Source organism: Manis javanica, chromosome 1, assembly GCF_040802235.1.
Source record: "Manis javanica isolate MJ-LG chromosome 1, MJ_LKY, whole genome shotgun sequence".
Classification (NCBI taxonomy): Eukaryota; Metazoa; Chordata; class Mammalia; order Pholidota; family Manidae; genus Manis; species Manis javanica.
The window spans coordinates 199715888-199729524 of record NC_133156.1 but is presented as its reverse complement, the minus strand read 5'-3'; positions in this window follow the sequence as shown (position 1 = coordinate 199729524).

The window sequence follows — 13637 nt, the reverse complement described above, 5'->3', positions numbered from 1 at the left end:
GTTTCTTTTGAAGCATATTTCTGCCCTTTATTGCAACACTGCAGTGAATATCCATTTGTATGTCTTGTGCTTTCATGCAAAAATGTCTGTATGATGAAGTTCTATTAGTAAAATCACTGGGTCAAAGAGTATCTGTGTTTTAATTCAGATAGTTATTATTAAACTGCCTACCAAATAGATTTTACCATTTATGCTATTTATATGCAAGAATGGTTGGCAAACAACTATATATAAATAGCTTTTTAATAATCAAAGTAAAACATGTGCATCATTAAAAAAATTTAATAATACAGAAGGGCTCACAATAAAAACCAAAAGCCTTTTTTTTTTTGTTTTTGCATTCTTTTGTTCTGTCCCAGAAAGGTATCAAATTTTAACTCTTCTATATCTGTGTTAAATTCTTCTGGTAATCACCTCCTGTGACTTTGTGATTTATAATAAGAACTATATTTGGCTGTTGTTGCTGTTTCTGGAAATTTCCTAAAAAAGCATTAAAGGTGTCTTTTGTTATGTAAATGAGGCAACTTTTGGAGATTGCCTAAGGATGTGAACTGGTTGCCAGTGGAGCCAATCCTGTGATTAGAGGGTTGGAACTTTCAGTCCCACCTTCCTGATCTCTGTGGAGGGAGGAGGGGCTAGAACTTCAATCATCCACCAATAGCCAATAAGTTAATCAATTACATCTATGTTATGAAGCCTTCATAAAAATCCCAAGAGGGAGAGAATTCATAGAGCTTCCAGGCTTGTGTACCCATGGAGATGCTGTGAGGATGGCAGGCCCAGAGGGGTCATGGAAGCTCTACAACACCCTTTCCCCAGACTCTGCCCTATGCATCTCTTCCATCCCATTGCTCCTGAGTTATATACTTTTATAATAAGCCAGTAATCCAGTCAGTTAAATTCTTCTCTGAGTTCTATTACTAACTTAATGGAATCCAAGGATGGGGTTATGGAGATCTCTGATCTACAGCCAGTTGGTCAGAAGTAAAGTAATAACCGGGGCTTTTGATTATCATCCTAAGTTGGAGGAGGCCATTGGAACCTCTTATCTATAGACAGTAGGTCAGAAGCACATGTGACAAACAAGGCTTGATGTAGGGGGTGCGCAGTCATCTGAAGTAAGGAGTACACAGTCTTATAGCACTGAACCTGTGGAATCTAATGTTATCTCCAGGAAGATAGTGTCAGAATTCAGTTGAATTCCCAGACACCAACAACGTGTTCAATGGCTTGGTGGTGGTGGGAAAGCCCACCTTGAAAAGAATTGGAATTGGAATTGGGACTTCCACATCTGTAAATTATGTTTTACCAACATCATGATAATAAATTTTAGATATTATGTAATCTACTCCTTTTATGACAGTTGAAAAGAAAAACAGGTTCAACATGGGGTTCTGCTAAGGTCAAGTCACCAAACCAAGGCTCAGTGCCTAATCTAATTATAGTTTCAGCCTCTTCCAGGAGTGGAATTTTAAGCCAATCAATCCAGAATTTCCTGTTCACTGCTGAGGCAATTTGCATGAGACCCGCAGCTCTGACCTTACTGAAAGATTTCCTAATCCTTTTTTCTTCTGAAAATAACTTTTTGCCCCACTTTCCTGTCTACAAAAACCTTCCATTTTGTACAACTCTGGAGCATTTCTCTACTTGCTAGTGGGATGCCGTCCCATTCATGAAATACTTAATAGAACTAATTAGATCTTCACCTATACTTGGTTGAATTTTGTTTTTTAACATGACAATTGGAGATTCATCATACATTCTTATATTCTTAGTCACTCATTTGACTGCCAACTTCCTTCTCTTCTACACGGTTGTTCATCACAATTAATTATTGTACTATTTACTTAATGACTTTATATAGCATATAAACCTTATTTCTAGTGCCATCAAATATAGACATTTTCACTTGGAGTGTCTGTTACTCCAGGAGGATGGAGTTCCCCACCAGGGCAAGTTCGCTGTTAATTTGATGAGATTGAATAAAGGCAAGGGCAAAAAGTTGGGGGCGCAAAAAGGAGTAACAGATTTATTCTCACAGCAGTAGGTCTCCAGTACTGTTCCCTCCTACTCCCCAGCACAGGATTAATCCTCTCCAAGCACCGGGCTCCACGGCTTTCCACCACGAGCCACTATTCTTTCCTAGTTCTCCCTCCAAGCTTCCCTGCTCACACTGTTCTCCCAGCTCTGTGCTCCCACTCACTCCCTACTCTCCCAGCAGCCCCCTCTTTCCCACCCACCCCTAGCACCAGTAGAAACTCTGTGGCAGGTCTCTTGTGACTGGTGGATGCCCGAACAATTACCTAGCAGGAACACAGGGAAAGGAGAGAATGGGTGTTTCCTCTCCCCCCCTTCTCTGGACCAGTACTCCTGTGATTGACCAGTGGCTCTGTCCCCAGTAAATATCCTACCAATCTCATAAGCATGCAAAGCAGACTCTGATATATACACAATGGGTGCTATTAAGGCCAGGTGGGAATCCTGGTCACAAATTTCCATTTTCTCCTGTGTCCTTTACTACATTGAAGACACCTCTCTTTTTATTTTCTTCTAGCCTTTCTACTGCCCATACACTGACCTCCTTATTTTACTTCCATATTATGAAGATATATAATATACATAGCATACATATATATAAAGATACATGACATGAATGTTCTGCTCCATAATCATTTTAAATCTTCCATATTTTGTTCATAAACTAATCTTTACAGTGAAAACTAACAAATGATTTATATTATTGTGAATATGAACATACGGTTTTCTGTGTAGCTAAATAGTGTACTAAGACTATATACTTTTTATATCAATTTAACTTTTTTCTCTTTGAATACTACATCTTGTGTTATTATATCTGAGTATTCCATCTTCCTTTACATTTCTTGGAATTTAACACTTTGGGGCAAATATCCCAGAGAAAATGCAAGAAAGAACAGGTACTAGGAACAATATAAAAGAAAAAAGCTAGATGTCTAGGATATAGGAATATATATATATGTTTCTAACTTCTTTTACTCATTATTATTGTTACATGTAACTACAGTTCATTGTTTTTATCCCTGAGCATTCCATTGTTTGAAAGTTGAGTAATATATCCATTCCCTTATTGAACATTAAAGTTCTTTCCAGTGTTTGCTTATTATGAATAAAGTTGTTATGAACATTTGTGTATGTGTTCTTTGCTGGCATAGGCATATACCTAAAAGCAGAATTGATAGACCATAAATTACTTGCATGTTTAGCTTACTTTAATGAATATTACCAAACTGTACTGTACCAATTTATAATGCCACTAGCATGAGAGTTCCAGTTGCTCTATTTCATATTGGCAGACTTATTGATTTTAGCACTTAACATAATGGGTGTGGCGTGCTATAGAGGTGTTTTTAATTTGAACTTTCTTGATACTTAAATATGCTGAGTATCTTTCCAAGATTTGGATATTTTCTTTTATGAAGTATGTAAGTATTTTGCCCATTTCAAGTGACATTGTTGGTCTTTTACTTTCTGACTTGTAAGAAATTTTTTATCTTTTGGATACAAGTCTTTTGTCAGATATATGTAGTATGAATATTAGTCTACTCAGGCTTCCATAACAGAATACCATAGATGGGGAGGCTTACATACAAAAAATTCATTCTTGCACAGTTCTTGAGACTGGAAGTCCAAGATCAAGTAGCTGGCAGGTCGGTTACTGGTGAGGCCTTTTGACCTGGCTTGTTGATGCCAGTTTCCTCGCTGTGCTCTTATAGGGACTTCCCTCTGTGCATAAACACCCCTGATGTCTCTTCCTCTTCTTATAAGGGCAAGAGTCCTGTTGGATTAGGGCTCTATTTATGAGAAGGGGACATATTAAAAACATAAGAGTAGCTATATTTAAATACACAATGTAGGGAGAAAATGGGATTGGAGTATGGTTAAGGTGTACTAAAAATCAGCAATCAAGTGAACACCATCCCCCCACCAAATATATATATATATATATATATGATTATGATACAGTTTAAATTGATGAATTAACTAATACCAAGTAAATATTGTGCTGGTGAAACCTAAACACAAATTGTTTTTAATTGTGTGATATTCAGTTCATTGTTTTTATCCCTGAGCATTCCATTGTTTGAAAGTTGAGTAATATATCCATTCCCTTATTGAACATTAAAGTTCTTTCCAGTGTTTGCTTATTATGAATAAAGTTTGCTTATTATGAATAAATATTATGAATATTCTTAACATATTTATTAGACCTTCATATTTGAGAGAAAATATTATTTGGGTATTTGAATATTGGTTTCTGAAGGAACTGTAAGGCAATTAATCAATTGGCTTTTATCATCAGGTGTTGCTGGTGATGTGTTTAAAGCTGGACTAATTTTTTTCATTTTGTAGTATGCATTTGGGTTTATTTATCTCATTTGTTTTGCTTGTTGATAGTTTTTTTCCTTAAATTTTACACTCTAGAAGTTTTAGTTTTCAAAATGCTATGTCTAGGTCTGGCCTTTTTCACTACTGTCTGGACATATGGTCGAATGTCAATTGTTCTTTAATTGTGGAACATTATCTTCTATTATATCTTTGATAATTTTCTTCTATTTTATCTATTCCTTGTTTTGGGAACTCACATTTGTGATTTTGGACTTTAAGAATTGATGCATTCTTTTCTTTTTCTCAAACTGGATATCTATTTGTCTTTTACTTTTCCTGAGAGTAATTCACACCAGGACAATGCTAATATCCTCTGCTTTGTTCCATTTAAACATAGTTGATATACAGTCACAGTAGTTTCAGGAATACAACACAGTGATTCAACAGTTACCCATATTATTAAATCCTCACCCCAAATAGCACAGTTACTATTTTGTTCTACAATATGCCCTGGTGATATGACTACATTTTCAATGTACCATTAATTATTAAGAGAGATAATGTATGTGATTCAAATGGTATAGGTTAGCACCCAAACAATATTAGCTGAATTCATGAACAAAGATATACATACCATATTTTAAAACTGCTTATATGTTGTATATGGAATATGGTGAAATAGGTGAAAGGGATAAAGAAGCACAAAATCTCAATCACAATATAAGTTAGTCAAGGGAATAAAAGTACAGCATAGAGAATATAGCCAGTAATTCTGTAACATCTTTCTGTGTTGACAAATATTAACTACACTAGTTGCGGTGAGCATTTAGTAATACAGATAACTGTCAAGTCACTGTGGTGTATACTTGAAATCAATGTAATATTGTATATCAACTATACTTCAAGTTTAGTTATATAAACAAATGTTACCAGAAGACAAGTAGCAAATGAACTTTGAAATATATATATGCATATGCATAATTTTTTTATTTTGTATATGCATAAACTCGTATTTGTCTCCAAAAGTAGTTCTAAATGATATTTAAGTATATTCATCAAATGTCATGTATACACATATGTAAACATACATATATGGATATATAGATTTATAACAGAGAATATGTATGATTAAATGTAACACACATACATGTCACTAAAGGACAATACCAATATGTAATTTCCCTGTGTTTTGATTCAGTCTTACATTCTTAGTAACATAGCATTTTGAAAAACAAAACTTCTAGGGTATAAAAATTTTAAAATCTAGTCCATTAAACTATACTACCAACTTTAGCCAATAAGAGTCAGTACTTGTACTGAAATGTTCTCTACCAACAAGTGCTTTATCATGATATCCTATTTGAGTGTAATCTTAGTATATGTGTATCTTATTCCATTGTCAGCTCTCATTCTGCCACATATCCAATGTCCTAGCAAAGATTTTTGACCCTTCAGGACTGACAAAACACATAAAAAGTGTGGATAAAATGAGAGTTCCTGTGGCCAGGATTTTCACCTGGCCCTGGATGACTAGCTCACTGCACACCTGTGGGCAATACATGGCTGTTGACTCTATAAAAAGAGCTCCACCCAGTGCTCTGCGCGCACGCGTGCGCGACACAGTGGCAGGGCTGCAAGGCTGCAGGAGAGCAGAGCAGAAACTGGAGTGGTGGCAGCGCTGAGAACAGAGGCTCAGAGGACAACTGTGCAGGACAACTGTGCAGAGGGGCCCAGAGGATGGCTGTGTGGACAGAGGGGTTCAGAGGCAGAGACTGGCTTGCTGCATGCAGACTCGCTCTGAGTGAATGGGATTCTAGTGACTGACCTGCCACCTGGAAATAAAGTTGGGTATAACCCTTTCACCCCAAGAACGTTTTGCTGTCATTTTCTTTGGTCACACTGAATCCATAGTGAACTTGCCTGGTGCTAAAACCCATTGGCAAGACAAAATGAAACCCAAGAAGAATATCATTCTGTATTTTCAAATGCAAATGTTACAGCATCTTCAGGTGAACAAAAAGTAAGATACAGGTTAGGAGCTAAGGAGGTATTGTGAAAAGACATTTGTCATTATAAAGATAGCTATAAACTTCTCTGGAACCTGAAAAGAATGGCTAATGCTTATGGGCATCACCACTGGAATTAACTTTAGCTTATTCCCAAAAATAATTTTTAACATGGAAGGGTAATTGCCAGTACATGAGATCAGAAACATAGCTAGCTCCACAGGAGCCATGCATATCTCTGGTTCAGTTAGTTTTTTCTTTATTACTAACTTTTGTCCTTTTGCTAAACAGGTGTTGGTATTGCTCTGTTATTATTTCAGATCTACTTATTTATGGCTTAGGTTGTTTTGACCCAAGGATAAATTTTGTTTACATTGAGGAAGCTGTGTCAGGATGTTGTCATCAATATCTGTTGTCAATAGCAGTAGCTCAACTGTTCACAGGCACAGATGGGGACTTATCATTAAGAAGAGTAACTATGACATAACAGACATTTAAAGTTTAACTCTTTAAATACCAAGACTTTGTGACGACTTACTGAGAGTGTTTGGTCTGGGCAAGACTACCCTTTGCTAATCTGAATAGCTCTCATAAGACCTTGGGGCATTAGCTCCTTCCATACCAGGTGTCTATTTGTCATCAGTGATTAAAACCCCGCGGCAACCCCATGAAGATCATATTGCTAGCCAACACCAGTCTTTATGCCCCCAGCAATGTGCTCTAGAAAAAAGGGACTTTTCCCTTTGCACTGGCAGCTGGACATTAGCTCTTGGTTGGCTAAGCAGACTCTTCTGAGACCCAATTTGTAGAAAGGTATACCACAACTGAATTTTGACTTTATTTCTTTGATCTTCCTTTTGCCAGGAACTATATTGTAATTAATCTATCATTGGTTTAGAGTGTATTTTTTCTTTATTAGCTTATAAAGAAACATGATCTTGTATGCTATTGGCTTGTGAAATATTATTATTGTAAATTATAGTTACTGCAGTGAACCTATGTTAAGTGAACTACTGGCAAAGATAATCTCAGTCACATAGCATAATTTGCTTCAAACCAAACAACAGGGTGTATGTGGAAGAGTCCAAATATAAAAGCCAAAACATAGTTCATATGTAGGAGCCATTAATCATGAACTATTAAGCTTAGGCATATGAATCTTGGCTGTAAATGTTGGACACCATAAAGTTCTTTTATGATTTATATGCCCCATGCTCATTACACATTATATATATAGCTTTCTCAATGTGTGTGTAACTCCTGGGAGAAAATCTCAGGGCAAAATACCTTTGAAACAGAAATTAGTCAAAGGGAGAAATAAAGTGGGAGAAAGCCATTTATTGCTTGCAAGCAGCCATCCACTTCTGTCACCTGTGTCTCTCATGACCTGGCTGCAAAAATGGGCCCCAACCAACTTCTCCAGCCCAGAGGTATCTTTGCTCCCCCTTGTAATTACCTACTGATATGGAGATGGACTACTTCTCTCCACCCCTTGGAAACACCTATTGATATGGAGATGAACTAAGGCCAGGCGAGAGATTCTGGAAAATGTTGCAATTTTACCCACAGTCCTGTGTGTGTGGGTGTGTGTGTGGGAGTGTGTGTGTGTATATACACACACACACCCACACACACACCCCATATACCACCCATTTTTCTATTATGGATGCTGTGCCAACAAGCAATTTAATGGACAACTTAAGTATAAAATTTGTGAGCTGGATTGTCCACATGCTAATGAGCAGAAGAGTAAACTCCAACCTGCCTAAGTAGTAAGGTAGCGTGAAGATAAAGGGAATAGGTGGAGCAGAATCTGGGATAAGGGCAAAGGGACACTTACAATAATAGAATTTAAAATAATGCCAGAAAATATAGATTCCAATAGCAAAAAAAAAAAAAGGCGAAGAAATGAGCCATTTCTCTGAAGAGATGAGAAAATTACCTAATTTTTTCAATACCATGATTCACAGAAAAGAAGAAAAAAATTAAAACCTAAGAAAGCAATACTGGCAAAGAAATTGAAGCTTACAGAATTGAAAATAAATGATAAAATAACTACTGTCTAAAACTCTCCAGGGAATACTTTTTTGAAAATGTGAACATACACAAACCAGCAGGACCAAATAAAATGGGACCCTGGGTGTTGAGGGAATTGACTAATGAACTTCCCAGCACAGTTGCAATTGTAGCTGGAAAGTCATGGAGCACTACGGAGAGCTAGAAAATTGGAAAACAACAAATGGGGCATCATTTACTCTGAAAAGGGGGAAGCATTGTTCTATCATGTACCTTCCAATAAGCTGAATGCTGACACTTAAGAAAACAAAATAGGCTATTAGAGCAGCCCTACTTGAGTTCCTCCAGGGCTAGCATTTTAGTGTGCATGTTATATAGCTCAATTTTCAGGACAAGGGGAAACTCTGGAAATAATATTTGCCCAGGAGTATAACTGAGTCACAATCAACATAACCTACTTGTCAAATTCAGTCTTGTCCCACAAAATCATATAGAGGAGAGATAACAGAAATTAAACATTGTTGACATTCATAGCACAGAAGAATTAACCAAGAATGAGACTAATTTGCAATGAAACAGGATAGAGGCAATAAGGTTTAATTTGATTTCATCATAGAGCTTCCATGGCCTTAGATGGCAGGCTGAGCTGGATTTAAGTTCCAGCTCCCCCAATTTATTTTTTAATCACAGTAATTTATTGAATCTCTGTTAATCATAGATTGTTCACCTATAAAATGTCTAACATAAGGATTATTTACTTATATATGCTGTTTTTCATAAAGGAAATAGGGCAGCTGCTGTGAAAATTAAATAGATAACACAAGAAAACAAGCTGATTACATAGAACAGCACCTGGAAAAATAGCAAGAGTTCGATAAATGTAGTTCCATTCTCTCTAACACAACATCTTTAAACTCTCTTTAGCATATCAATTAAGTTTTGAAGATAATTATATGGGAGATACCTAGTTTTCTATATTCGTATTAATTAGATTGAAATAAGTGATCTCTAAAGGAAAAAGTTTGACCTCTTGGTAAAATATTGCACAAATTTTGACTATGTCATTTGTTCATCACAGAGTGAACTAAATTTCTAATTGGGGTTTTTTGCTCCTTGTGTACAATTGGTTAACTTAAGAGGTATTGATAGGAGAATATGGCATATTCTAATGGAAGTTGAAAAACATGGTGACAGGCTGTTCATTACTGCAAATATGTTTGAAAATAAATGTGTGTAGTGTTTTACATTCTTTGTAAAAGGCAACTACTTAAATTTACTTTGTTTAAATTAATACAAACTTACTGCAATTAACTCACATGAATAAACTATACAGAAATCATTGAAACTTGACTGCTTACTGCACTCTCACATACATTTGGTTACTATCTTCCTGTCTGTAGAACTAACCTTCAATTTCTTTTCCTCTTACCTTTATCATTTAGTATATCAGACAATGGAGTAGGAGAAAGCTGCATTTCTAATTATTTCAAAGGCATATTCTTCTTTTGTTGTTATTCTTGGAATATCCTTGGAAGAAGTTTATGTTCTTCTTAATATAAGGGACTTAATAAAAAGGAACTTCCAAAACTGATCTCAATGCTCCAATCAACCAATGAGGACTTAGACTGTCCCATAGTCAAAACTGTCCCGCACTCTGAAGGTCAACTAATTGGTGGCAGCCACAACCCTGTAACTGAGAAAAAGGTCATCCAATTCCTTAACACTCCCACTTCTAACAGTTCATCAACTTCTGGTGTACATGTTTTTCAAAGCCCTTATATAAAATCGACAATTTTCTTTGTTCAGAGAAACTGTGCCTTACAAGCACTAAACTCCACTGCTGAACAAGAAATAAATAGAGCTTTACTTCAAATACTGAGTAGCAATTTTTTCCTTCCACATACTTAGACAGCAATCAGAAAAGTTGAAATTACATTTCATGTCATTTGTAAACAATTTCATTATCTTTTGAGTCATATTCTCTTATATTCTATACACAATAATTTCAGAGACTGAATCAAAGGAGACTAACTTTCCTGAAATGTATAGGCAATTTTATAATTTATCTCTTGCTTAAACCCCAGATAAATGATATTTTTATGGACTATCTACAAATCAGCATTTACTTAAATTCAATAGAGGATCTATAATCCAGAATTATACTTTTTACTATGTTAGAATCTTCATCTGAAATGAAATCTTCAGGAAAAGGAACAGGAAATATACATATTCAGAAAGGAGTTCTACCTTTAATTTCTTTTCCTCTTACCTTTATTATTTAGTATATCAGACAATGAAATAGGAGAAAGCTGCATTTCTAGGTTTTGTACAAGTGGCAGATGGTACAGATGCCTTCTGGGTTTTACCTCCTAACTTTACCTGGTATATAAGTAAATACTACCATTTAATCTCATCTTCATAAGCTTTTATAGTCTCAAAAGTATCTTAATTTCTCCAAGGGTAATTATTAAGCTTTTAGTCATCATTTAAGCTAATAAAAATAGCCACTTTGCAATACTGAATATTTACTCAATTTGTTAATTTATATAGAAGCTTTTATACTGGTGGTCACTCCACAGGATAGAAAAGCAAGCACAGATCCCAAAAAAAATCCCTTTGGAATATAATTATAATGGCATTTTGTTTCGTCATCTTAGTGGTACTCTAAGTCCTGGAGAACAGCTTTCCAGTCACTGGAATTCTCTAAATCCCTACCTATTCAACTTCTGTTCCTCACTTTCTGAAATTCTACATGTTCTCTTAAGTTAATTTGGTGGGGAAAATTGACACAGCTTGATCTTTTATGAAAGGACAGGTTCTAGAATTCAAGAGAAATCATTTGAAGTTAGTACCACCCTTTTCAGATAGCTCAAGCAGAGCCAATGTTTCTTCAATCATATGTATTTTTTTAAATCTCTCCAGCTCTCTTCTCTTCTTTGGAGATATCTATTAGACATGTGTTAATTTTTTTACCATGTCATGTCATACTGGCTTTTCAATCTTTTTTTTACCCTCTTTATGTTTCATTTGGGATATATCCCACTGGCCTAGTTTCAAGTTTCCTAATTATATGCTTTTTAATAATTATTAACCTCATCTATTGAATTCTTAATTTTTGTGCTTTTATATTTTTAATGAAAATAAACTCTATTTTTTAGCTCTAGAATATTTATTTGATTTCTTATAGATTACAGCACTTTCTTAACACTATCAATAATTTATTTTTTTTGAACATAGTAATCATAAAGTTCTAGTCTGCCAATGCCAAATCATCTGTATCACCTTTGGTTAGTTTATGCTCCTGTATTTTCTTGTCTTTGGGGTATTTGGTCATGTTTCTTATAATGCCTAGTGTGTCAGTGCAGAGAAATGGAAATTTCTGACCAGGATACTCATCTGGCCTTAATATCACCCACTGTGTACATAGAGAGCCTGTTTGCCTATCTTTGGACAGGAGGATGTTTATCAGGGGTAGAGCAGTGGTTCAGTCATGGGAATACCAGCTTGGGGTGAGTGATGGGTCATCTTTGCCACTTGTACATAGCTGGGTGACTGCTGTGAAAATAAACGTGGTATGAACCCCTTTTAACACCCCCTCAACTTGTTCTTGTCTTTATTCAGTCTCACCAAATTCATAATGAACTTGCCAGATGCGTAGAACCCTTTCTCCCAGAGGAACAGTCAGTTATCAATACATTGCCTCTCAGCTCCAAATATACCTTTCATTGCTCTGCTTATGATACAAAAATTTTTCTTTGTCAGGTGGCATAATTTTAAGCCTCGTAAATAGAGGGCATTGGGAGCATATTGGAAAATGAAGGGATACTTCTCCCTGGTTCCTGTGTGTACTCTCTCAATAGACTCCTACAGCAAGCAGCAGCCATCAGAGCATGTCACCTCCCCTTGGGAAGCATCTCCCCAAATCCCAGAGAGACTTTTTTAGAGTACTACTAATGATGACTGGTTCCCAGTGAGTTTCATGTATGCCATTTCCTTGTAGAAAATGTCTTTCAACTCTCAAATAGTTGCCAGTGGATTCCAGGTACAGTATCTCCCTACTGAAGGTTTATCTGGCATCTGAGAGTATAGATTCCAAGCCATTTCCACAGTACAGAACCTTTATGTGGTCATTTGGTTTCCCTTTACTCCCAGAGGATGGTTTCCTAGAGATTTCCACCTGTGCTGCAAGTCAAAAAATGTCTTTATCATCTAGTGAGTCATAGTTGTACCTTCTCTCAGGAGGTCTGGAGGTGGGGAGTACTCTTTCAAATTTGCTTCTTAAATATCTTCTCTGCTTTAACTCTAGTGGTAATGACTTCTCTATATCTGATATCCCTATTTCCTCCGAATTTTCTTTATCCCTTGGCAGCTAATATGCCATTACTACAACCCTCTATTATTGTTAACAATTCTTTAAATAATATTTGCCTTTTCAAATTGCTCTTTGGTTTGTGGTTCCTGATTGGCTCCTGACTAATACAGACCTAGAACTGGGAAGATGAGATTTGAGGATTGGTTTGATCATGACTTTGGGTTTGAGCACAATCTCAAAACTCTTGCCAACTGGAAACATGTCGCTAGCAACAAACAACTTGTAGTGACATTACAAATAATCAGACTATGTGATACGGTTGCAATATAATGTCCACTGAAGCAAGTTTCTTGGGACCCAACTGGATGCCACATTTGGCCTTTATGGCAGTGGTGATGACTACAAGGACTATGGCAAGGGAGGCACCCACTGGGTGCATGGGGTCACCTACAGAAAGAAAATGACATGACTGGGTTCTATGATCTTAATTTCAGAAGCTGACAGCCAGAGAACTTCTATGATGGCCCTGAATTAATCTCTCATCTCTTCCACCCTTGAGGCTCATATATTGCTGAAAAATATAACTAACATCTAATTGTACCAGCTGCCGAATTACATCATCAATTGAATTCACAGTCATCAAGGTTTCCTGTGTGAAGGTTAAGACACGGATTCAGAAAGAGAGGGATCCTAAAATTCTGGAAGAACCTTGAATCCTCAAATCATTTTGATCCTCTCCTACCAGTTAAAGTACCTTGCTTTCTGAGGAAACTAGCTTTCCTTTGTTTGAAAATCTGTGGTAATATCACCAGGGGCAGATGCCTATCACATTGCTCATATAACTCATGAGTTTAACCTTTGTGGGTGTTGAACAGATCTCAGAATAACTGTTGACTATTAGAATCTTAACCAGATAGTGACTCCAATTGCAGCTCTTC